At 29.5% G+C, this 23,697-nt stretch overlaps 1 protein-coding gene and 1 non-coding gene across 2 annotated transcripts in view; one reads left to right on the top strand and one right to left on the bottom strand.

The window, feature by feature from the left end:
- The first annotated feature begins 287 nt into the window (after nucleotides 1-287).
- Nucleotides 288-23,697, top strand: part of LOC109596507 (zinc finger protein 345) — a 112,720-nt gene continuing 89,310 nt past the window's right edge. Inside the window, exon 1 of the mRNA XM_049965228.1 lies at nucleotides 288-307. The gene's annotated coding sequence lies outside the window, so the exon portion shown is untranslated. The remainder of the gene's footprint in view (nucleotides 308-23,697) is intronic.
- Nucleotides 5,510-5,582, bottom strand: Trnak-cuu (transfer RNA lysine (anticodon CUU)). Its single transcript has one exon. It is a non-coding gene; the product is annotated as a tRNA-Lys (tRNA).

The raw sequence follows: 23,697 nt of genomic DNA, 5'->3' as shown, positions 1-23,697 counted from the left end.
AAATAGTTTTTTACAATTTAAATAATATATTTTATAAAATAAACAAATATTATATTACACAAAATTTTGTTGTTGCTTGTTGGAAACATTAATTTAATGAATGTTTTCTATTTGAATGTTTCAGAAATGTAATATTAATATTAATAACAACAATCCTTTAAAACATTTAGTATCAGTTTTTTTATTAAAAATGTGACTATAAAATAATTTATTTTCAATTAATATTGCTTTTGCGATTTAATGATTTGACTTAAAGAAACACTTGTTTCAGATAAATGGTAACCAGTTTTTTACCCATGAGATTAATGTAAGTAATCACAGTAGATATTTTTAATAATTTAAATGTAATTCTTTCAAATGTTAATCTATCTAACTAGACAATTAATTTTTATGGACTTCATAAATTGCTTAATTATGAAGTATTTTTAAACGACATTTCAATATTAACTTTCTCAGAATATACGAAGTGATTTGTCTAACTGATTAATTAAAGGATCAATCGAAAGTGATATTATCTTTGTTTTAAAAATAATAAACATTATTACATTTTTGAGCCCGACGTAAAATTCTGGATTTATTGCATTTTTAACAGTTTTCTTATGTCCATACGTTTTTGAAATATTATATTTTTTCAAAACATTTTCGCACATGGGCAAATGTCTGTATTACCGGAAATTGTAATGTTGAAATGTTCATTCTTGGTATTAATCATTTGATATAGGTTTAAAGCAGAGTTGTCAAATAATAATGAGTAAATAAAATTTTTAATACAAGTCGATATAGCAAAAAATGAGATCAATGAGTAATTATAATTATCATAAAAAATAACAAACAATACACTAAGAATATAACATGATGACACATTTATACATATTATTGTTTATTTATTAATGCACAATTTATTTTAAATTCGAAAATAATTGAAAACGATAAATATTTAAAATAACCACTCACTCAAATCTTATTTTTTTGGTAAGTGAGACATTAACATGAGGTACAGCAGGAACGAAGAGAAATTCAGGAAAAAAGCATGATGAACTTTAGAATAATACCCAATACACCCATATTTTGGTAGTAACATACGAAATATGTTTAAGTAAATATCAGATTTTTACCTATCTACCCACCAGGTATTACCTCACTGCCAACACTGCATATGATAATATGAATAATACATTAAAAACTTACGTTCATCTCCTTTTTACGAAATTTCCCGGCAAAATTGAAACCATCATTTACAACGAGCTAGAGTTTCTATCTTTCAAGTTGCTAGCTCATGGGGTAGCCTATCAGCGGATTTCATTGGATATAAGGGAGACAAAGGATGTAGACGCAACAGCAGTTTTAACTTTGGCCATTCATTTAAATTTAGAGTGCGGGATTTCTAGTGAAATAGGGCCAAGTGCAGCGGAGAGACCCGTGTAATCCGCGCTTCGACGATTACAGAGCGATTCTGGCCACGATGACGCACACTGTACGAACATCTTGCATTCTTTTCGATTCAGCGTGACACTTTTTTAGGTTATTCAAATGACTTCTTCGTTTAAGTACAAGTTAAGTGCTCCGTCTGAATGTTGTCTAGGAGGAATGTTAATTTAAATTAAAGCGAACTGTACTTTTTGGCTTTGATGCCGTCCGAGTTCACCATTAAGGTTTAAGAAAGTTAGACAACATAATTTAGTGTTGATGGTAATGGTAACCCAACTAGTTTGCGCCATCCAATAAACAAGGAAATGGTCATGAAGAAAACGGCGAGATCGGATCGTCGGATCGTGGAAAAAGGCGAACTGTCGGCGCGGAATGGTCCGCGGACGGAGAGAGCGGCGTGATCAGTCGATGTATCGTTTTCGAGCCGCCTCCGACAAAGCCGCCGTCGAACTTAGACGGTCCGTGTCGTTGTTGCCGGCAATTAGTGGCGATGCGAACTCGCGCTGCTCGACCGTGAAATGCAATCTCATTTTTCTCCCGACCTCCCGCCTGCACACTACTCGAGCTCCTATGGCCTCCCTGTTCCCCCTTTGGCCGTGCTCGATATTGTCCGTCCCGCACACTGGTGCCCGACGAGGAAAAATCGCCTCGATTCTTTGTTCTACTCAATGAAAAACTAATTTTGAAATATCTTAATGCACCGACCGGATCTGAAACCGGATCTTTCTTTTTAATTTTGATGTTAAAAATTCATGTTATTATTTTATGAATACTCGATGAAATAAATAATTATTTACTTTTATAAAACGACGTTAACAATATGAAAATGATTTTCTGTAATTCAAAACACACGACAAATTATTTTTGCCATATTTTAGTGCACTAACCGGATGTAAAAGATTTTTTCCTTTTAACTTGGTGTTAAAAATTTGGTTTATTTTATTAATACTAGAAATAAATATATATTTTTTATAAAACGAAATTATCTACATAAATATGTAATTATCTGTAACTCAAAGTAATAAAAAACTATGTTTGCCATAATTTAATGTACTGACCGGATGTAAAATATATTTTTTTTAACTTGAATGTTAAAGTATGTTTATTATTATTTTATTTTTTATATAACTATATAGGAAACGAAATAAAAATAATAATAATAGATGGATTCTATAAAAGCTATTCGAAATTGTTCTCATTGATTTGAATGCAATGTTTGGTCCGCCGAATCCCATTTTTAGCACACCGTTCTTTTACAGGGTGTTTCGCAACTTATCCGACAAATTTTAACAACATACTCACTGTTGAATAAGTAATCAATTTATCATATTCTTTTTAATTGGAATACTTATGTAAAATTAGGCATTTAGTAACTGGGTACTAAATTCATTAAAGAAATCCATTCAAACATATACATTTTAGACAATTCTGAAATTGTCCCTACTTTTTTTTATATGAAAATTTATAAATCAATTAATTTTTATTTTAATTTAATTTTTAAAGAAATTTGCAATATTTCTTTTCATTTTTGTGCACTAGGAATATAAGAGTATTTAAAAATAAATACTCCTTTCAAAACGTATTAAAAACATTGGTTTAATTTGCATTTTTTGTATACCGACAAGTATCCTTATTATTTTTCACATCACTGTATGTAATTAAGTCAAAATTAAAAATTATTTTTTCTATATGCGACTGACCGGATTTAAAAGGTTCTTATTTTAAAATTGGCTGTTAGAAATTATATTTATTATTATTTTATTAATACCAGATAAAATAACTGCACATTTTTTTATAAAACGAAATTATAAAATATTGAACTATTTGTTTCATATTTTAATACAATGAACGGATGTAAAAGATTTTTTTTTTAAACTCAGGTGTTTGGTTTATTATTATTTTATTAATACTATATGGAATGTATTTTTTATAAAACAAAATTATCTATTTAAATAATTATCTATAAGTTAAAACACAAGAAAAGAAATATTTTTGGCATATTTTAATCACTGGATCTAAAAGATTCCTACCTTTTAATTTACGTTAGTTGTTATAAAATGGTGTATTATTATTTTATAATATTAATTTAAATAAATATTTATTTTGTCTTATGTAACTATATATAAGTCAAAATTCACGCAAAACTATTTTCTTTTGTTTTCTTATTTCTATGCACTGAACAAATCTAAAAGATTTTAGTCTTGGATTATAACAGTTTTTTCTGAAATGAAATTAATTACATAAATTATTTTCTGTAACTCAAAACTCACAAAATTTAAAATATACTTTGTATGTAAATTATTTATAAATGACATACATAAATACAGTCGTTACAAAATTTTCTAACTTCGATAAGTCGAATGTCTTGTTAAGTCGATCAAAATATTTGACAGTAATTTCAAGTGGAATTTTGGAGGTAATCCTTAATTCCATTTTTACCCCTCCCAATAACCTGATAGATTTTGAAGATTGTGGTCAGGTACTGAATTTAAATGATAATTCAAAATTCCTTACATTCTTTTGAAAATGTCACATAATACACAAAGACAACAATAATATTAACATTGCTGATGATAATTTTAGGAAGTGATCATATTGGTTCTTCTAACAGCTGATATAGAAAAGATAGTAGTGTAGATGATATCAAAGAAATTTTTTTCTTTTTGTCTCACGTTTATCGACGACTGATCAATGTTGAACCACTATTTAATAATATAAATATTAAAATGTTTTAAATTGATAAAAAATTGAGTAGTGTTAGGATCTCTAGTGATCATCTTAAAAACTTTCAATTTAGTTGTTTCTTTGATATTACCAGCTCCATTTACACTTATTTTGTGATTTACTTGACAACTCGAAATGTTATTAAAAATTAGGTAAAAATTGTCATTGATCGTTCAAAATGTTAAATTGAGGTCGTTATATATACCTGGTTTTTATTTTGATTTAAATTATGCAAAATTGGATTTATATTTGTGGGTATCCGTAATTAAGTATTTAATAACTGAATTAACACAAGTTATGCATATTTAATATTTAAATATAAACAAAATTTAACAATAACAACCAAACAAAGAGAGCAATAAATGATGGTGACAGATGAACGGGAGTAAAGTAATAATAAGCATTAAAAGGTTTCATCGCATGTGACTAGTAACGAGTTGAACATGTGACATTAATTACATTCTTATGTACAGTACAAACACTAAAGAACACACCTACCTAACTATCAATTATCTAAATCATGTGATACCATCCCAACAGTAACATAATCGCGAAGTAATTTGATAAATATCGTTCTTGCAACATAATATTTACGCTTAAGACAAATAAACATAAAACAATTATAGAAATAGTATCACAATTAGTGCTATATCAGTTATGTTAATTATAACAGTTTGTTTACCCTAGCCATTAATTATCCTACGGTAATTTTAATATTTTCATAAAATTAACGTTTATTTTACTGACCATAACATCCACATTAATTAAACTATTTTATATTAGATAGGTTTTTTGAATCGATGGCCGGATAATAAATGGTTTAATACAAAACCAATGCGAATAAAAGGCGTGCATTCTACGACGGTTTAAAAATAAACCGAAGAAAGATGCGTCTTTTGATGATGGGTCTTATTGAGCATTGTTATAATTCTAGTTAGTCTGCGTCTAATTTCGAGAGAGATCAGTGCAGGATTAAGGCATTTTCGTTTATATAAGGAGTCATTACCATCAAACGTCTTGAGTTCCAACGATTGGTTAACAAGTCTTTATTTAACTAAATTAAATTTCTACATTTACATACGTACATAACTGAATATTGAGGTGTTAATTTGTTATACAACTATAATTATAATTATTAACGCAAAGGTCTACGCTAAGGTAATTATTAAAATAATTTCAGACACTTTTCTCCTGTCCAATGAAGCGTTTCGTTTTATATTGTAAATAAGATTGTTTATCAGATTAGCGGTACCTCAGACTTTTAAAAGTTAACATAAGAATACAATATTTATAAGGAGAAAGTTTAAAAACATAAATTATATTTAAACAATTAATTGTAAAAAATGAAAAAAGTAAGCGCCCAACGTGGGGCTCGAACCCACGACCCTGAGATTAAGAGTCTCATGCTCTACCGACTGAGCTAGCCGGGCTTATATATTTCTTAACTTGTAATTATGAAGACATGCGTAATTTCACGGTCACAAATCTATATAAACTATTTACTTATCACATTATATAATTTAACTATTTGTAATAATTAGTAATTGAAGTGTAAATAAAACTGAATTTAAATAACTTAACAATACGATATTGTTACAATTAATTTGTAATTTGTGTAGTATTGGTAGAATTCAATTGATTTAAAACAAATAATATAAAATAATGGAAAAAAGAAATGTAAACTAAAATATTTAAATATCTTATACGACATAGTTGAAAAATGAAATAACATTTAAAACTGTTGCTAGTCAAGTTCGTTCAAAAAATACAAGATTTATTCTGTTTGTGCAAAAAAATAATTTTAAAATAAAAGCAACAAGTTATAATCGTTGATTTAATTTGTTTTATGATTTTTCTAACAATGTTTATATACGTCTTATGTAAAGCAACAAGAAAAAAAGACTTTTTAATTTAAATTAATTTTATAATTATTAAATATTTTAACATTTTGTACCTTTATATACGGTTATCTTTATTTACATAGTTTACAAATTGTTCCAAAAGTCATTCAATTAATAATAATATAATAAGTCAAGATTAAAACTGGTTACTAAGTTATATTTATATATAAAAAATTAATAATTTACGTATACATATGTATATAAATAAACCCTTCGTAAGTACATCTTACTATGTATTTTAAAATTAATATTATGGAATTTATTTTATTTATTTTAAAATAATTTTATAAAATTATTTCTATATAAATAAATACCGAATTTATACTGGTGATATCAATAAAAAGATGGTCCCAATTTTAAACTTGTTTATTTTAATCAAGACATCAAGAATAAACGTATTCTTGATACAAACAAGATATAGAGTAGAGGAACCTTAAGAAAACAACTAAATTATGCAATCAATCAATTTATTAATTTCAAATAATACAGATTTTAATAACTGCAACCCACAAGTTGAGCAGTTGCAACAACCACCAAGTTCGTAAATTTGAATACACATAAATTTCGAAAATCATACATAAAAGTAAAACGGTCTTAAGCATTCAGGAATAGGTGGCCCTGCGTCAGAACGTTCGATGCATTTTCAGAACTGTCACGCTCACCTCATCAACCGCAACAGCAGTAAAAATCATAGCCCCAAGCTCCAGGCTACGAGTTCTGGAACGTAACTGAACGCCGGTTAGGGTAGGTTGAAGCAATCCCACCGAATGGCCTTTCTTATAGTTCGTTCGTTCGCAGATAAGATCCCGGCTTCGCCAGCTGCACCACTTCCATTCCCCGGGGCCACCCCAGTCCTCTCCCCACACTTTGCCTGATTGGGGATAATAAGTTCTGGTGCGGGATTAAGCATATCTCTCCCTGCCGTTCCCGCCGCCGAGTCCTGGTGATTTCGCGTCCCTGTAATAGACGCCGCCACGCTGCTAATATCCTACTTTCTGCCGTCGTTATTTTCATCGTGTGTCCCTAATTCGCACGTACACTTGGTGCAGTTGTGCATCGCTGAAAATGCCTTTTCCCGAAATTGAATCGGTTCGATTTGCCTTTAAGGAGTCTTGGGTCGCATATATCATATATACCGTTATATTTGAGAGAACTATATAAAAAATATATGTTGTACAACACTTCGCGTAAAACAAAATAATAGTTTTCGAAAAAATACGTATTTTGGATTTTTTTGTTTTTCACCGCCCGCCACTGAAGTACAAGTCAAAAAATGTGCAAAAATATATTACATATTTTTGCACGCTTCTCGACTTATACTTCTATCCTACTATATTGTAGGTGATATGACACTAATTATCACTGTAAATTTTGCAAGAGAGCAAACATTTCCTCTGTTCTTTTCTGTTGATCATGCAACATTTTCAAGTCCCTCAATATACCTTTCACATCATCATTTATTTCCTTATCCCGGTCAATTATGACAACTTCACCATCATCAAAAGTAACGGATTCAACTTCAGAAAGTTGTTCCGGAACTCTTAATTCGAATACCGGTCCCTCATTGCTTGACGATTCGCCACTGTAGATGGCGTCTAATTTTTTCCTCTCTGTTGTCAATTCATGATCGACATCAGAGGGTGCTGATAAATCATCCTCAGCTCCCCCAAAATAATCATTGAGACACTGGTCCAAATTTTTCTTTGCCAAAAATTTTTTAAGAAAGCCTTTCAACCCTTCTATTTTAATTGAGGGCAACTTTCGTATATGGGACAGATAGCTATTAGCCACAATTTTGGAATGTGAACTCTTTTTTCCATTTTTGGAACCACGGTGTTTATTCCTGAGGGCCTTTCGGATGATTGTAAGGTTGCCTTTGAATCTTCGGTCTTCGGCATAAGGTGACAGGTCCACCCGTTTGAGTGGATCTTGCATGAGTCCCGACTCATTATCCTCGTAATAGATAATGATATTTTCTTCCATAGAGACGTCTCCATTATTCACAACAATCTTCGAGTCCATTTTTAATCAGCTTCTTACGAATGCGTCAAAAGTCGTGAAAAGTATTAACTGGATGCTTGTGTATACTCTACAACGAATTGTACAGATGACAGTGATATACACGACCAGGGGCTTCTTTTATTCATATTTTGTGAAAATGCACCTGTTACAGATTTAAGATGAATTAATACCTGTATATTTTTACAGAATTTATAGGAATTTGTCTATTCTTAAACTAAAAGAATTTAATATAAATAAAATTAGTTGTTATAATTTTTTCTGAAGTTTGCAAATGAGATCACTACAACAGAAATTGTTAAAAAATTCACAAATTGTAAATTATGTAAAACGTCACCGATTTTTTTTTTGTTTTTTTTGTTTTTTTTGTCCGATAATTTTGGGAACTTTTTAATATAATTTAATAAAATTAGATTATTTATCAAAATAAAGAAATATTAAAATAAACTCTTCCATATGTCAAATTTTTCCATAAACATTCTAAGTGATATACCATATAGATCGAAAAGCGCTTGATTCGTCTGAATCTTAAGAGAGACAGAAGACGTCTCCCACCATGAGGCAAACGTGCAGACCTTTTCTATCTGCATTAATTTCTTTTACATTCATAATCAATAAAGTGCTCAGTTTTTACTTCACATATATAATATTTTAATAAATATTAAATTTACTTTATTATATCATAATGACGTATAAATCTAAATTAAGATAAAACTCTCATGAGACCAAATTAAAAAAATATTTTTACAAGAAATATTAAAATAAACTCTTCCATATGTCAAAATTTACCATATACATACTAAGTGATATACCATACAGATGGAAAAGCGTTTGATTTGTCTGAATCTTGAGAGAGACAGCAAACATCTCCCACTACGAGACAAACTTGCAGGCCTTTTCTATCTGCATTAACTTCTTTTAGATTTATAACCAATAAAGTGTTCAGTTTTTATTTCACATGTTAAATATTTTAATAAATATTAAATTTATTTTATTATCTCATAATAAACGTATATTTTTAAAATTAATTGTGGTTTTTGCATATTTTGGAGAATCTCTCAACTTTTTGTTTCATTTTTACAATTTTATTTCGTTAAAATACACGCATATTAAAATTCAAGTAAAATACTACAAATATACTAAAAGTAACACTCTAAAGTATTTATCAAAAGTGATTATTTGATATCATCACTTTAACACATATTAAACCGTCATATTGAGAATTTTGTACCTATAACTTAGACATGAAAATAATACGTCATTTTAACACTTTATTAATCCGTCATTTTGTGAAGTTGCACCTGTAACTTCTTCAAAATTTAGAATAATAGTATGAAACATATTTTTAAAAATTACATAATAAAATTATGACAATAAGCTCTTCCATATGTCAAAATCTACTATAGACATACTAAGTGACATGTCATGTAGATCGAAACGAGTTTAATCTGTCTGAATCTTGATAGGGACATCATACACAACAGAGAAGGTAAATGTCCCCCACCACGAAGCAAACTTACACCACATTACTGTCTGCAATAATTTCCAACCAATATAAAATACTTAGTTTGTTTTTAATATTTTCTATATTATAATGAAGATTAAATTCATTTTGTTATCTCATAATGACATAAATTTTTAAAATTTATTGTGGGTTTTATGCAATACAAGAAATATGTTTAATATGCCATTTAAATCCTTCAATTTTGTAATTTCTGTTGATAATGATGTCCAACTTTTTCTAATATTTTTAAGTGCATTGTCAGTAATGGGTCCAAGGAATAGAAAACATTTAAATGTGTAAACATGTCTTGTACTTGTTCGTACAGAAAATTTTTTTTCATACTATTAGTGCTTTAATGATAACTTTATAAGAAGTATTCGAGTTCTAGATGTGTGTTAATACATTTCTAATAACGGATGTATAAATATTTTACTTGAATTATAATATGTATATTTTAATACTTAATATTACAAAAAGTTGTGAGATATTCCACAGTCAATTTTAAAATTATACGTCATTATAAGATAATAATATTAATTTAATCTTCATTATAATATTAAAATATATTAAGTTAAAAATGAGCAGTTTATGTTGGCTATAAATTTAAAAGAAATGATTTCAGCTGCAAACTTTGCTGTTACTCAAAACTGAACGCTTCGTATGATAATGACTTCCTAGGTCGCCCCTCGAAGTCGTTCTTGGGAGTCCCAAAAAAATAAAAAAAGCCCGTCACGGTCGTAATTAAAATCGTCCTGCAGAGGCCTCAGACAATGCGACGTCGGCAATTAAAACGCAAATATCCTAATGGCATAACGGAGCACCCGCTCCCCCCCGCGGTCGCCCCCTTGAATTATCCATCGACAGTCGGCGGCCAATTATCCCAATTTCCCATGGTGGAATAGACGTGTCGCCCCCAATGGCAGAATTGCGTGGCGGACACTGGGACATCGCAGCAGGCGGCGGGGAGCCCTACCGACGCAGGGGTGGTATGGCCACGCCCTCGCCCTGCGAGGGTGAAAACGGCACGCGGCGATTGGCCGCCGTCATACGGAGGCGCCGCCTGTGCGTAGGTGACGAGATGTCGTGTCACGCGCTTACGGCCCTTTGTCTGGTTTGTTCCGGATAGGGAGAGGAGTAAAAAAAGAACGGTTTTGTCTCCTGAGTAATTCATAAGTTCGGCGTAGTAATAATTCAGGAGGACCGACATAGAGACATCAATGACGGCGGTCGGACGGATCCAGGGGCGCCACTTCAAAAATTCATCGTCGCAAGAAAAAACTTTTAGGTCTTTCGGGATAAAGTTGATGCTACTTGATCTGCATTTCTTTCCGATGATCAATCAATCTCGTCTTCCGGTTTAGTAAACGTTAATGTTTCCAATTTTTCTTTTATGAAAGTTCTTAGTTACGGATTAATTTCGCAAGATGAAAATCAGGATAATAATCGGTAGTGGTAAAATAAATTATCTTAGTACACTGGATTTTGATTGAAAATGTGTGCTTCTATAATAATGCCGTTTTTATAACATCTAAATAGAAGTTCAGCAGTCTAATACTGATTTTGTGTAATTGTGGGTGGTTTAACGTTTCTTCACACACACTCCATATTTGGATGTCTGAAGAACGAAAGTGGTGTATAAACTGCAGTAAATAGAAAGTGAACTGTTTTTCACTACATTATTAAAACAATTTAATAGCTACACATAATAGTAAATTATGTGAATTACTTACAGATAGTCGATGTTAACGTCAATTAAATTGTAATATTGTACATAAAATTAATAAATTTTACGTTCCTTTTGACGTTACCACTTAGTGACTCTAATTAATTCAGTTCATTTACAATTATATTTTAATCCAATTTAGTTAAGTGGAAACTTAAGTTATTTTTTTAAAACTAAAACACCCTTGAGTGTCTATCGATAAAAATAATTGCCAACTATGTTTAAAGTTTTGTAATTTAAACGAGAAAAATATATTATCTTGCAAATCTATGAAAACATTGTTTTTGGAACTTAAAACTTGCATTCAATTTACATTAATAGAATTTACAAATTCAGAAATAATAATCTAAATGATATTTTAAGTTTTTATTATAAATTTAGGATGTAGGCGATATGAAATAAAATTAAAAGTTTGGATGAACTGTTGGTGGACTACAATTTTGACTCATAAAATAAAAATCTTTTTTCTGATAATAGGAAACAAAATTTTACATTCTCAGTTAGGGGAATTTCAAGTGGGACGCCATCACTCCAAGTTTGAATGTTTATTTCACAGAGAAGTAATTTTTGTTGAGATATAAAATTCAAATTAATTCGAGATAATCGAGTGGTTTAGAACTTACCCAGATCCTAGTTTTCTAGGTTACTATAATAGTAATACCATATTATTTTCATTTTATTATTAAAAAAGCATCCTATAAACAATTCTCAAAACGGTTTTACGGGTTTAACTCGAGTTGAGTTTTTGAAATAAGAAATATTTATTTTTTTTAAATAATTTCAGTGGTTTTTGTATAAGAAAAAACATACTTTATTAACATATTCATAAAAAATAAAGTCTAGTGACATATGAAAACATTTTTGAGTATATAGTCAAATCTAAGTCAGTTTTTTACAAAATTTAAAAATTAAAATTATTTTTTTGTTTAGAATATATAAATACCTAAATGAATTTGGATGATTTGACTAAAGTTAGGTAAAATTTATAAATATGGAAATAACTAACATAATCGTTACTATTAAATTAAATATTATTAAATATAAAAAATTACACGAATTTCAAAACTTAACGAATAATGAATTTTAATTAATAATAATTTTTTATGGCATAGATATTAATTTGTGTACTTCCAATAATTATTCTATTATAATTGTAATCCATAATTTTTTAAAAATTCTCATATCTATATTCTCAAAGTATTCAGTGGCATATTTAATATACAAGGTCTTTTTTTTACCTGAAACTTCCAAATATATCTATTAATAAAAACTGTACGAAAAAACATAATCAAAATTTATTTGTATTACCAATTCAAAATTTACTGTTAAAAATCATAAGATTTGTCTGAAACATATTTTTTTGAATTACGAAATTATTTTTTTTCGGTTTCTTCAACTGAGAGTTCAACACTCAAAAGTTAAATGTCATTTCACAGATTGTACTTATTTTTTAACTCCAGAATATAATAAAAAAGGGATCCCTATCTGAGATTTCATAATTATACTTGTCCCATTCAAAGAGAAGAAAAAAATTATGTCTTGTAAGAAATAAACATGTATTGAAAACATATAAATGTTTAATGTTTATGCGTATATATTTTTTGGAAATGTGTTTTTCTCACACGTCGCAAATTTGTTTCGAACCGAGGAAATCGTGAATGCTCACACTAAGAAAATGAAATTAAACATAATTATTAAATGAAGTATTTCAACTAATTAGTGTGCGGTAATAATCATAATTTAGAAGCAATTAGTGTAAATTCTCAGCTCAAGGTGTAGACCGTATCTGATGCGTAACATATTTTAAGGAAAGCATATGATTATGTAGATATTGTCAGTCTCCATTTATGCTATAACTAATAATGTGTGCATAATCACTAAAGGATCTATAAATTATAAAGAAATCAACACAAGTGCCGCTTAAATTATATTTCGTAAACACGATAATGTGGGAGAGTAAGCGGATAATTCGTCGTACTTAAAAAAGTAAATGACTACATTTTACATGTTTATAGGTGTTGCATCTTTCATTTGATCGATCTCCAACTATCCAATGTCCACATTTGATTATTCATAGACAATAGATCGTTGTTGTGGAGTTGTACGATGTAGGTCGACTTCTCATGCATTTAACAAAATACGAATACTTTAATAAATTATAAGTCATAACAGCCATGAGACTACCTCAATTCCGTTGAATTTTCAATCATCAGAAAAAATAAAATAAATTTTAACCAAATACTTTTTAATTTTTCTTGTTTAGTATAATTGTTAATATAGTTAATGGGAGAACGTTTATTACTTTTTCACATATGTCCTGTATTTTTACCCCCCATAAAAAATTTAAAACAATTTCTTATTACTGGTAAATGATTTAAATATTTTATCTATTATGCCTGTAGTTTATTTAAGTGAAGTTGAAACCAATAAGGCACTTGATATGATTCAGGGTGGTATGCGTTAAGTCGATGTTGTGATAACACACAAAATGTGATAAGAAGACAAAGAGAAATAAATACATGATGTACATGGAAGGCTTGGACGGGCCTCAGGTAAAATTGCATTATGATTCGAGACGAGTTAGGACCTAAAGTCCAAGACATCTTCCAAGGCATGGCGGATTTGTCCAAGAAGTTGAAGAAGAGACGTCATCTCAAACATTACCAACCCCATTTTCATGAAAGTAGGAGCGGAATTCCAGCTTTTAGGCGACACGCACGAAGTGTTCTTTAACATGATGAGAGAACTTGAAATTTTACATCTTCCTTTGCTAACGATATCAGCCGACCATTAAATTTACATTAATTTTTTGTTAAAAGGCTCCGTATTGCTGAATTAAATTTTATTTGTGATATCAAAAAATTGTAAATACATATCTAATTAATAATAATATTAAATCCACACAATTTTAATGTAGTTACTTAAATTTTAAAACTTTGAAAAGCCACCACCAAAAATAAATTAAACTGCCTCACAGGGGAATTTTCTTCCAGTCGTTAATGATCACATTCATTATAGTACAATGCTTTCAAAATATGCCGGCTAAATTTCGCGGACAAGAAAAAATTCTACAATTGAAACAAAACTCTATAAATTTGTTAATTAAGAGCCCGACAAATTAATTGGGTTTGAGCGGGAGAACTAAGAAAATGAAGTGTCAATTGTACTTGGTAAAACAAAAATGAAAACCGCAATTTAGGTAACTGTTACTGGTTTAATTGAAACAGTATTTAATAATAACTAAAATTTATCGCCTTCAAATATAACAAAACTGATTTTCACATCTTCTAACTTAGCTTATAGTCAATATTCATGTTTGGTAAAACAAAAATGAAACCCGCAGTTTAGGTAACTGTTACTGGCTTAATTGAAACAGTATTTGATAATAACTAAAATTTATCGCCTTCAAATATAACAAAACTGATTTTCACATCTTCTAACTTAGCTTATAGCCAATATTCATTCCTTAATTTTAATGCGTTCCGCCAGATCAAACTCGACATGTTGATATTAGTTTATTGACCATCGTAAATATTCCTATTTAATATCCAATTAGTGTGCTTTTCATTATTGGATGAGCTTTATGGTTTGCGTTTATACACACATATAAATGTGAAGAAATCACCGTACAAGTTCAAGAATTTATAAAAGTTATCTCAAAATTTATTTGCTTGCTTGCTTTCTTGTATGAAATCATAATGAATTTTAAGGCACTAATTGCAAAACAAACATTTGATAGATGAAGATAAGACAAAAGATATTTGAAAACCGTTTGTCACAAATAATTTTAATATTTTTTTTTCATGCTTTTCTTGAACGAAAATATAATAAATTATAAATTTTAAGTCACTAATGGCAAAACAAACACTTTTTTTATATTTAATTGCTTTTGGCTTCTTTTGTTTAATAAAAGATTGTTCAGTAAAACAGAGTTGTAACATATTGTAACATACAATTATGTACAACAAATTTATATTTAGATATGATTTAAATGAAATTATTCAAAATAAAATATTTAATTCATTTTAAATTCTTCTGTTAGTTTTAGAAAACAATGTAGTTTTTTACCAAAATAGTTTTACAAAATATAGTTTTTCTTGATTAATAAAATCGATATGCAAGAAAAAGTTTACTTCAATTTAATTTTCTCATTAAAAATATATTTTAAGATTTTCTGAAAATTGTTGCCAAAATAATTTTTCAAATTGTACTTTTTCTTGTTTTATAAATTACACACGACAGAGTTTCACTACTTAAATTTGAGTTAAAAGAATTTATCAATATTTCAATATTTTCTTGAATTTTAATTCATTTTATATTTATTATTTGTTCAGTAAGAGACAGTATGTAAGCCATCATCAAAGATAAATGTAATAATGAATATTTATCATTATCTCAATATCATTTTTTCAATAAAAAATATACATGTTAGGAATTACTGGAAAATTATGTCAAAGTAATATTAATTAAATTAATTAATAACAAAATCTTTCAATATTTTCTTGTATTTTAATTAATTTTACAATTGTTTTTCAGTTTCATTATTTATATTTGACTTGGGTTAAAAGAATCTTTCAATATTTTCTTGGTTTTAATTTATTTTAGATTTATATATTGAGTAAATCCATTTATATATTGAGTAAACCCATTTATATATTGAGTAAGTCCATTTATATATTGAGGAAGTCCATTTTTAAAAAATAAAATATTATTTTTTAGGAAATACTGTCCAAAACAATTTTTCTTCTAGTTTTTCTTAATCAATAAAGTTAAATCTGAGTTGAATTGAAAGAATCTTTCAATATTCTCTTGATTATTAATTAATTTGAAATTGGTTCAGAAAAAGACAGCATGTAAGCCATTATCAATAATAAATCAAGAAAATAATAATAATTTATCACTATCTCAATTTTATTTATTCGTTAAAGTCAATGTAAATTTTTGCCAAACAATTTTTTCCAATTCTAGTTTTTTATTAATAAAATGTATAAGAGAGTTTGAATATTTAATTCTGACATCAACTTTTGAATATTACGTAATGTAGAAATTATACAAATAAATATGATCCTCATATATTTTGACTTAGTCTATAGATTTGGGCAAACTACTCAACAATATAATATTAATAACCTCTTCGAAGAGAAAAACCTGCCAGACGGAGATAATTGTTGATCGAACGGGAGTTTTGCGTAGCCAAAGTTTAGGGGGGCCCGACGCGGGTACCGTCGACTTGGCGTGACGGGCCCCGACACAGTCCTTGAGACACGACGGTCCCGCCCGAAACGCGTACAAAACACTTGTTATGCGCCGCCGATCAAAACACGGAACGATGTAAAAAAACAGGGGGCTTTTCTGCGAAATTTGGTAACATAATAAGCTAATGCCGGGAACAGAACGGTCACCATTTTGTTTGTTGGCTCGTCTGAGAATTCCACCGACGTTCGTTTTACAACAACAAGGGTTGTTATGTTAACTCGTGCGTTCGTTTCTCCGCAAAATTTTTAATTACTCCTGCACATCGATATGGTCGCGGACAACTGGTACCGGGCCCAAAATCTGCATAATCGTTTTTTGATGGCGACAAATTCGAATCACGTGCACAACTCAAACATTATTCAACGAAACCTATAAAACCAAATTTTACTGCTCCTGAATATACATGCAGCTTCAACTGCCGATAAACCCGAGAATGGGTGCTTTACTACCTCTTAAACAGCTGAATAGTGCGACGTTTATGCAGACACTTAAAATATTAAATGCCATAATTAAATGAAATCATTTCGCAATCCGATCGCAACCGTTTTCCTGCGGTGAACGGATAAACAACCGTTGTTTTTCACTTTCGGTAATGATAATATTTTTTCCATAAGCCAAATAATCTGATTTGTTCAATTTTTATTTTTATTTAAATTGTCTGCTGAACTGGTTTTATCTGGAGAAACAGCATTTTTAAACGGTCTTCTTTTTCTTTAACTTCACTAATTTATGGCGTCTTTAGAAATTATAGTGGCGACGTTTAAAGTCCGATATTTGGTATAAAACAATTTTTTTTTTGAGTATTTATTTTTATTGTAACGATTGTTCCATATAAATTTAAATTTAAACATTTTGTAAAGCTTCATATATTTTGTAATATTCATAAATATGTGAAAAATATAATCACTGACGCAAATATTTGAGGTGATTTTGTTATAAATAAACTAATGAACATTCTAATGAGCACAATTCTAATAAATGTTATTATTTCTTTGTTAAATAAGTTATAATGCTTTTTATCATATGTTACATTTAAGTGTTATAATTTCTTCAATTAACTTTAATAAACCATTTAAATATAATTGTAACATTTAATAAAGGAAACAAAACAATGATTTTCCTTAGTTTAATTCACAGTTGAATAGTTACCATAAATTATACTAGTAGTCCATACGTCATTTATATATAGTGTGGCCTATTTGAAATCAGGACACTATCATAAAATTTGTATTTTTTGTCTGATTCCAATTGTAAAAAAAATATATGCTTATAGACGAAATGTTATAGTTTTTGGCACAAAACCAAAACCTACTGTGTACTTTTAAAGGTATAAAAATTTAACAAATCATACTAGCAAATTTTTTATAGCAAATCTAACTACCCTCTGATATGGGTATATACTAAATTTAATAAATAATTATGTAAGAATAACATTTTTATGAAATTTCGTATATACCCACTTCAGGCTGCATTATTCAGTTGTGCATGATTTCTTCAATTATCATACCTTTAAAAGTACACAGTAGGTTTTGGTTTAGGGCCAAAAAAACGTGACAATTTGTCTATAAGTACAAATTTTCATGCTTACAATTGAAAAAATATATATATATCGGACAAAAAATACGAATATTATGGATGTGTCCCTCTTTCAAATAGGCCAAACTGTACTTGGGTGTTAAACTGGTACGTCAGTTTAAAAGTGAATATAAATATTTTTTGTTAATAATAATATAAATTTAGTATACTTAAGTAAATTTAAGTAAATAGTGTAGATTTTCGTTAAACGGCTAATTAAAAAATTATTTTTTATTAAATCAAATAGAATTTTTCTAAATTTATAAGAAAAAAAAATAACTTATTCTTACGTTAGGTGTATGGGAATATAAAAATTCTAAAAATGGTATTTAAGAACCAGGAATTAATTTAAACAACAATAAAAAATCAGGAAATAAGGTAATTTTAATTATTAGGCAGTTAATATTTCTTAATAGAATGTTTTACATTTATGCATGCATTTTTTAAATTCATTATTGAATATTCTCATAACTGATTGTAATATTTAATTGATTTGACGCTTTTATTGGAAACACCTGCAATTTCCCAAGAAGTTGGTAATTATATGCATTAATTAAGCAAGTTCCAGTTCAAAGATACTAAAATAAATTAATCTAAACTTATAATTCTCTTGTTGGTTTACAAATTTAGTATAACTGATCCAAATGTTAAAACAAAATTAAATTATTTGCTTTGAAAACCACAGACTCGACAATTTCTATATGGCTTTGACACTAAAGAAAGGAAATCTTATTGCTGGAATAAAAAGAGATTGTCCGATCATAAAAATGAATAAAGGTAACACAAAAAAATCCGAAATACTAGAAGATGGTAGGGATTGCAGTGTTATAAATGAAGGATAAATAATCATTAGCTGCTATACAAAAAAGGCAAGAATAAATAAATGTCGTATGCTCACTTTGTACCACCTTCGACATTTGAATCCCCTCTAAATGATTCTAAAGAAAATTCAGACTCAGTTGAATAGTCGAGTAGACACCGATGATTTCCTAACTAGTTTAATTTAGCAGTTTTTGTTTTGTTCATCAATTAGTTCTTATTCAGAAATAATTTGGTACCTGATTGTTACTCATTCACCACAATCAATCTCAATTTTATTTTGTTGTTTCTTGATTTCTATTAATTTTTAACCAGTTTTAAAATTACTACTGTACGTCTCTAATAAAATTATTATATAATATTAACACACCATAGGCGGGCAGCAAAATAGTCCAAACTAAGTTGTTGAATGATAACAAAAAATAAGAGATAATTCTTTCAGTTCCGTATGTAAACCAACAGAGTAAAATTATCTCACCCCGTTTTTGAAGAAAGTACATTCAAAAAGGTGAAAATTATCGACCAGCTAACAATCAACAGTTTTCGAGACTGGTATTTTTACCCGACCCGCTTATAGTGTGTTAATATTAATTATTTTTATCAGTTATTATCAACTGAATCAAAATCATATTATAATAGGTTGACAGAACATTTCAAAATTCCATTCCGGAAACTCGACAGAATTAAATTTATGCAATTTATTAATTAATTAACGGCAGACATAGGATGCAAAATGGAACCGCGTTCACGGCCTGCGGACCCTCGTCGAACCTAAAACTCGCAAAGGAAAAGTTCAGGTGGGAAACGGTGAAACGGACGGTGTCAGGCACACGGATAGACGGTCACTAAGACCCCGTCCACTCTCCGCCCGATGGGCCCCGGGACCGGAAATCCGAGAGCTGCAATAGCTTCGCCGTTTTATGAAAGCCGTTACGCGAAACGACGACGTCGATGCCGAACGGTCGCCGAATTCTCCCTCGTTTTGACGCCACATCTGTGCCGCACCGTCGAAGATCCGTCCGTTTGTCTATGCAGTTTCGAGTGACCATGGGGATGGAGAAGGACGGCGGGTTGGACGTTGTTTGATAATTAATCCTGCTTTCTTGCTTCATTTGAGTCGTACTCAATATTACATGACGATCTGCGAGTTGGGGGCTCCGCTTACAATTTTTATTTGTCCGTCGCGTCCGGCTAAAAAGCTCATTAAAAAGTAAAAGTTCAAAATTATTGAAGTATATTAATTATAGATAATTACAACTACTTATTACAAAAAAATATATACATAATCACTTTTCAGTTCAACATACTTAATGGCAGGTTTTTCTATGATTTGAATAATATATTGGCTCTTCACGATCAATGAAGCAATTTTCTGCAACGACCTCATCATTATACCTATATTTTTCTCTTTCAAACCATATTTGTGAGAATGGTGGTATGTGTACCTGTGGTGGCACCTAAGTTAAGAATTGTAAACTGATTATTTAGATACTAATCCTAACTATATAATAATATTATATACTAAATTTGAAACACATTTTAGATTAAATTTTAAATTTAATTGTGGAATATTTAAAAATAAAATTTGTGTAATAAATATCTAAGTTAAATTTGGATTATATTAATTTCGGCCATTAAATTAATTTTTAAATTCTTCTAAATCTTAATCACAATCTTGATTATTTGACATGCATTTGACATTTCTTTCTTAAATTGAACAATTAAGTAACTATGCTGTTGTATATAAATTTTAAATTATTTTTTAAACTGTTTTGGATTAATTTGAGTACCATATTAATGATTTGTTTGGTTATTTTTTTTTAAATTTAAATTTACAAAATCATTATTTGCAATAATACAGTTAACCCTGCCGTAAAATGCACGCCGGTCCCAATAAAGCCACATCGCCCGAAAAGCCTGCACGAGATTGACTCTCCTGATACTCGAGAACGCAGTAATCGTGCATTTAAGACGTCTAGTTCGGGGAGCGGTTAACGGCGATGCGGCCGGGCGTCCAGGGGGCAACGGGGGGCACATCGGGGGTCGAGCGGGGGCCATCGATGCCGCCGCCACTACCACCGCCGCCTTATAAAGTCAAGACGTGAAGATGTCCGGGATGCAGTTGCGGGGGTCGCGTGGGGCGAGGGGCTCCCGAACCGGGGGGACGGTCGGGGTAAGGCTTAGGGCCTCTGCCTCGTGCACCGACAACGAAATTAGTGGGTGAAGGTGGCCTAGATCAATACCTAGTCTAGGCTAGTCCGGTGGCACCCCCCGTCCCCACCCCAGACACTGCGTCACACGCGTCTGCCGCCCCCCAAACCGCCACCCACCGCCGCTGCACTGTTGCCAGCCGCTGCACCGCTGAATTATGAACGGGAATTGATATCGCTATTGCAATATTCATACTGTCCACGTCCAGGTTCCCGTACCTGTCCCCCCGTCGTTCACCTCACGTCCGTTCGTCGGTTTGTCCGTCTTTTGGGAAGTCGCACACGTTCTAGTTGCAACCACCCCCTGCGATATTATTCAAATCCACTTCGTCCGACACGTCAAATAAATATGTAACGTGATAATGCAGGACACCTGAAACGGTTTTTAGGTTACTGAAATATTAGCTTCCGTTTTGCCGGCCCGTTTCAACGGTTCATTTCTAAATGTCATTTTCCTTCAGGAATACTAAATTCAACTTTAATATTTTAATAATCCTAATGAAAATTACGAATATTAAATGTATTGTGCGGTATTATTCTAACCCATCACCAAAGTTTTTAAAGGTTTCTCAATTTTAAAATTTATTGTATAAAACACCAACATAAAATTTTAAATATAAAAAACAAAAAATTTAGCTGGTTTTGAGGAATTTTAATAGCTAGTATAAATTTTTAAAAATAATGATTTATTAAATTTTATTAAAAAATAATAACATCTAATTATTCTTAAATAATAGAAAATATCTAATCTACTCTAATTGATAAATATATTTATAATTATATTAATTTTGAATTAATAAATATGATGTAGAATTTTTAATAGTAGTATTTTATTATTTTATTTATTCCTGAATTTATTTGTAGAATTGAAGGATTCAAATCATAATACGGTGTCTAATTTTTTATTTAAATACTTAAATATTAATTTTAACTTAATTTATCAAAAATAATATTATTATTTTAAAAATACACTTACAAACATCAACAACATATAATAAAAATAAAAAGTAGGATTTATAGTAAATATAAAGTTTAAAAACGAAAAAGTTAAAATAATAAAATTTATATATAAAAATATATCTAATTATAATAAATATTGAAATTAGAGAATAGAGTATTCTTTTTATGGATTTTTTTTTAATTTTTATATTGTCCCACCCAAATGACATAGTTTGGCTAAAAGATTTTATGGAAATAAAATATATTATTATTTTATTTATTCTAATTTTCTAGTAGAATTCTCATTGTCTTAAAAAAATCAATAACAATAAAAATTATTTCCTAATTTTTATTATTTTTTAATTTAAAAATATAATAAAATAATATAAAAATATATCTAATTATGATATTTATTGTTTATGGTAATTTTTAGTTTTAAATAATGCCCACATAAATAACGTAATTTGGCATAAAGATTTTATGCAAATACTTAAATAGTTTATTATTTTATTTATATTATTTTTATTTATTCATGAATTTTTGAGCAGAATTGTTTTTCAACTCACAATTTATCATTTTATATTTTATATAAATTGTCACTTCAATGTAATTTATATTTTATATTTATAAATAAAAAATATCATATTTAATAATTTTTTGAAAATTTAATATAATTTACGGAAGATAACTTTATTGTTATAATATATTATATAAACATAATTTTTAAAAATATTCGCAATATGATATAAAAGATAAAAAGTAACATTTCCAGAATTTTTGTGGTTCAAAAAATTGTGATAAAATGTTATAAAAATTATTAATTATTATTTATTATCAATAAATATTTATTTTTATATTATTTGTTTTGTTTTAAATAACATAAATAAAATGATTTTTCATAAATATTGAATTATTTTGAAAAGATTCTTAAATATTATTAGTAACTTAAATGTCCAATTAATGAACAATAAGTAAATAAATAAATATTAAATTAATTTAATTTTATTATTATTCACTTCTTTTTAAATTACTGTTAGTAATTTAATTACATTTGAGAAATTTAAAAATAAGTGAATAATAATTTAATATATTTACTTACTTATTGTTCATTAATTGTATTAAATGTTTAAGTTTTAATTTTAAAATTAAAAAATATATCTATCAGAATAATTATTTTCGATCCATTCCGAAAAGTTAGATGAAATTCAAAAATATTAAACGCCCAATGCCTACGTGTGGCACGCAAAAACCCTCAAAAGATGCGAATCAAATCAGAAAACCCGTCTGTCTCGGAATCGAGAATCGTGGAGAAACGGGGCGCATTTTCAATCCGGAAAGATTTTGCTCTTATCCTCGGCCGAAGCGAGAGCGCAGGAATGCAATATTGCGGTCGCAGTCGACACAAAACAACGGGGCAACGGGTGTCGGGCCGGGGCGACGAGGGGGCCGCGGTGCGTCTCAAGGTCATGCACAATAACTAGTTGTGTGTTTTATATTTGGGCCTAGCCCGCCGCCGATTGGGACTCGGTTACGTAATCTGGTATGTGTGTGTGTGTGTGTGTGTGTATCCGTCATGCATTGTTGCTGGAGGACGCCGGT

Source organism: Aethina tumida, chromosome 3, assembly GCF_024364675.1.
Source record: "Aethina tumida isolate Nest 87 chromosome 3, icAetTumi1.1, whole genome shotgun sequence".
NCBI lineage: Eukaryota > Metazoa > Arthropoda > Insecta > Coleoptera > Nitidulidae > Aethina > Aethina tumida.
The sequence above is the reverse complement of the archived record's forward strand: the minus strand, read 5'-3'. Positions and strand labels throughout refer to the sequence as shown.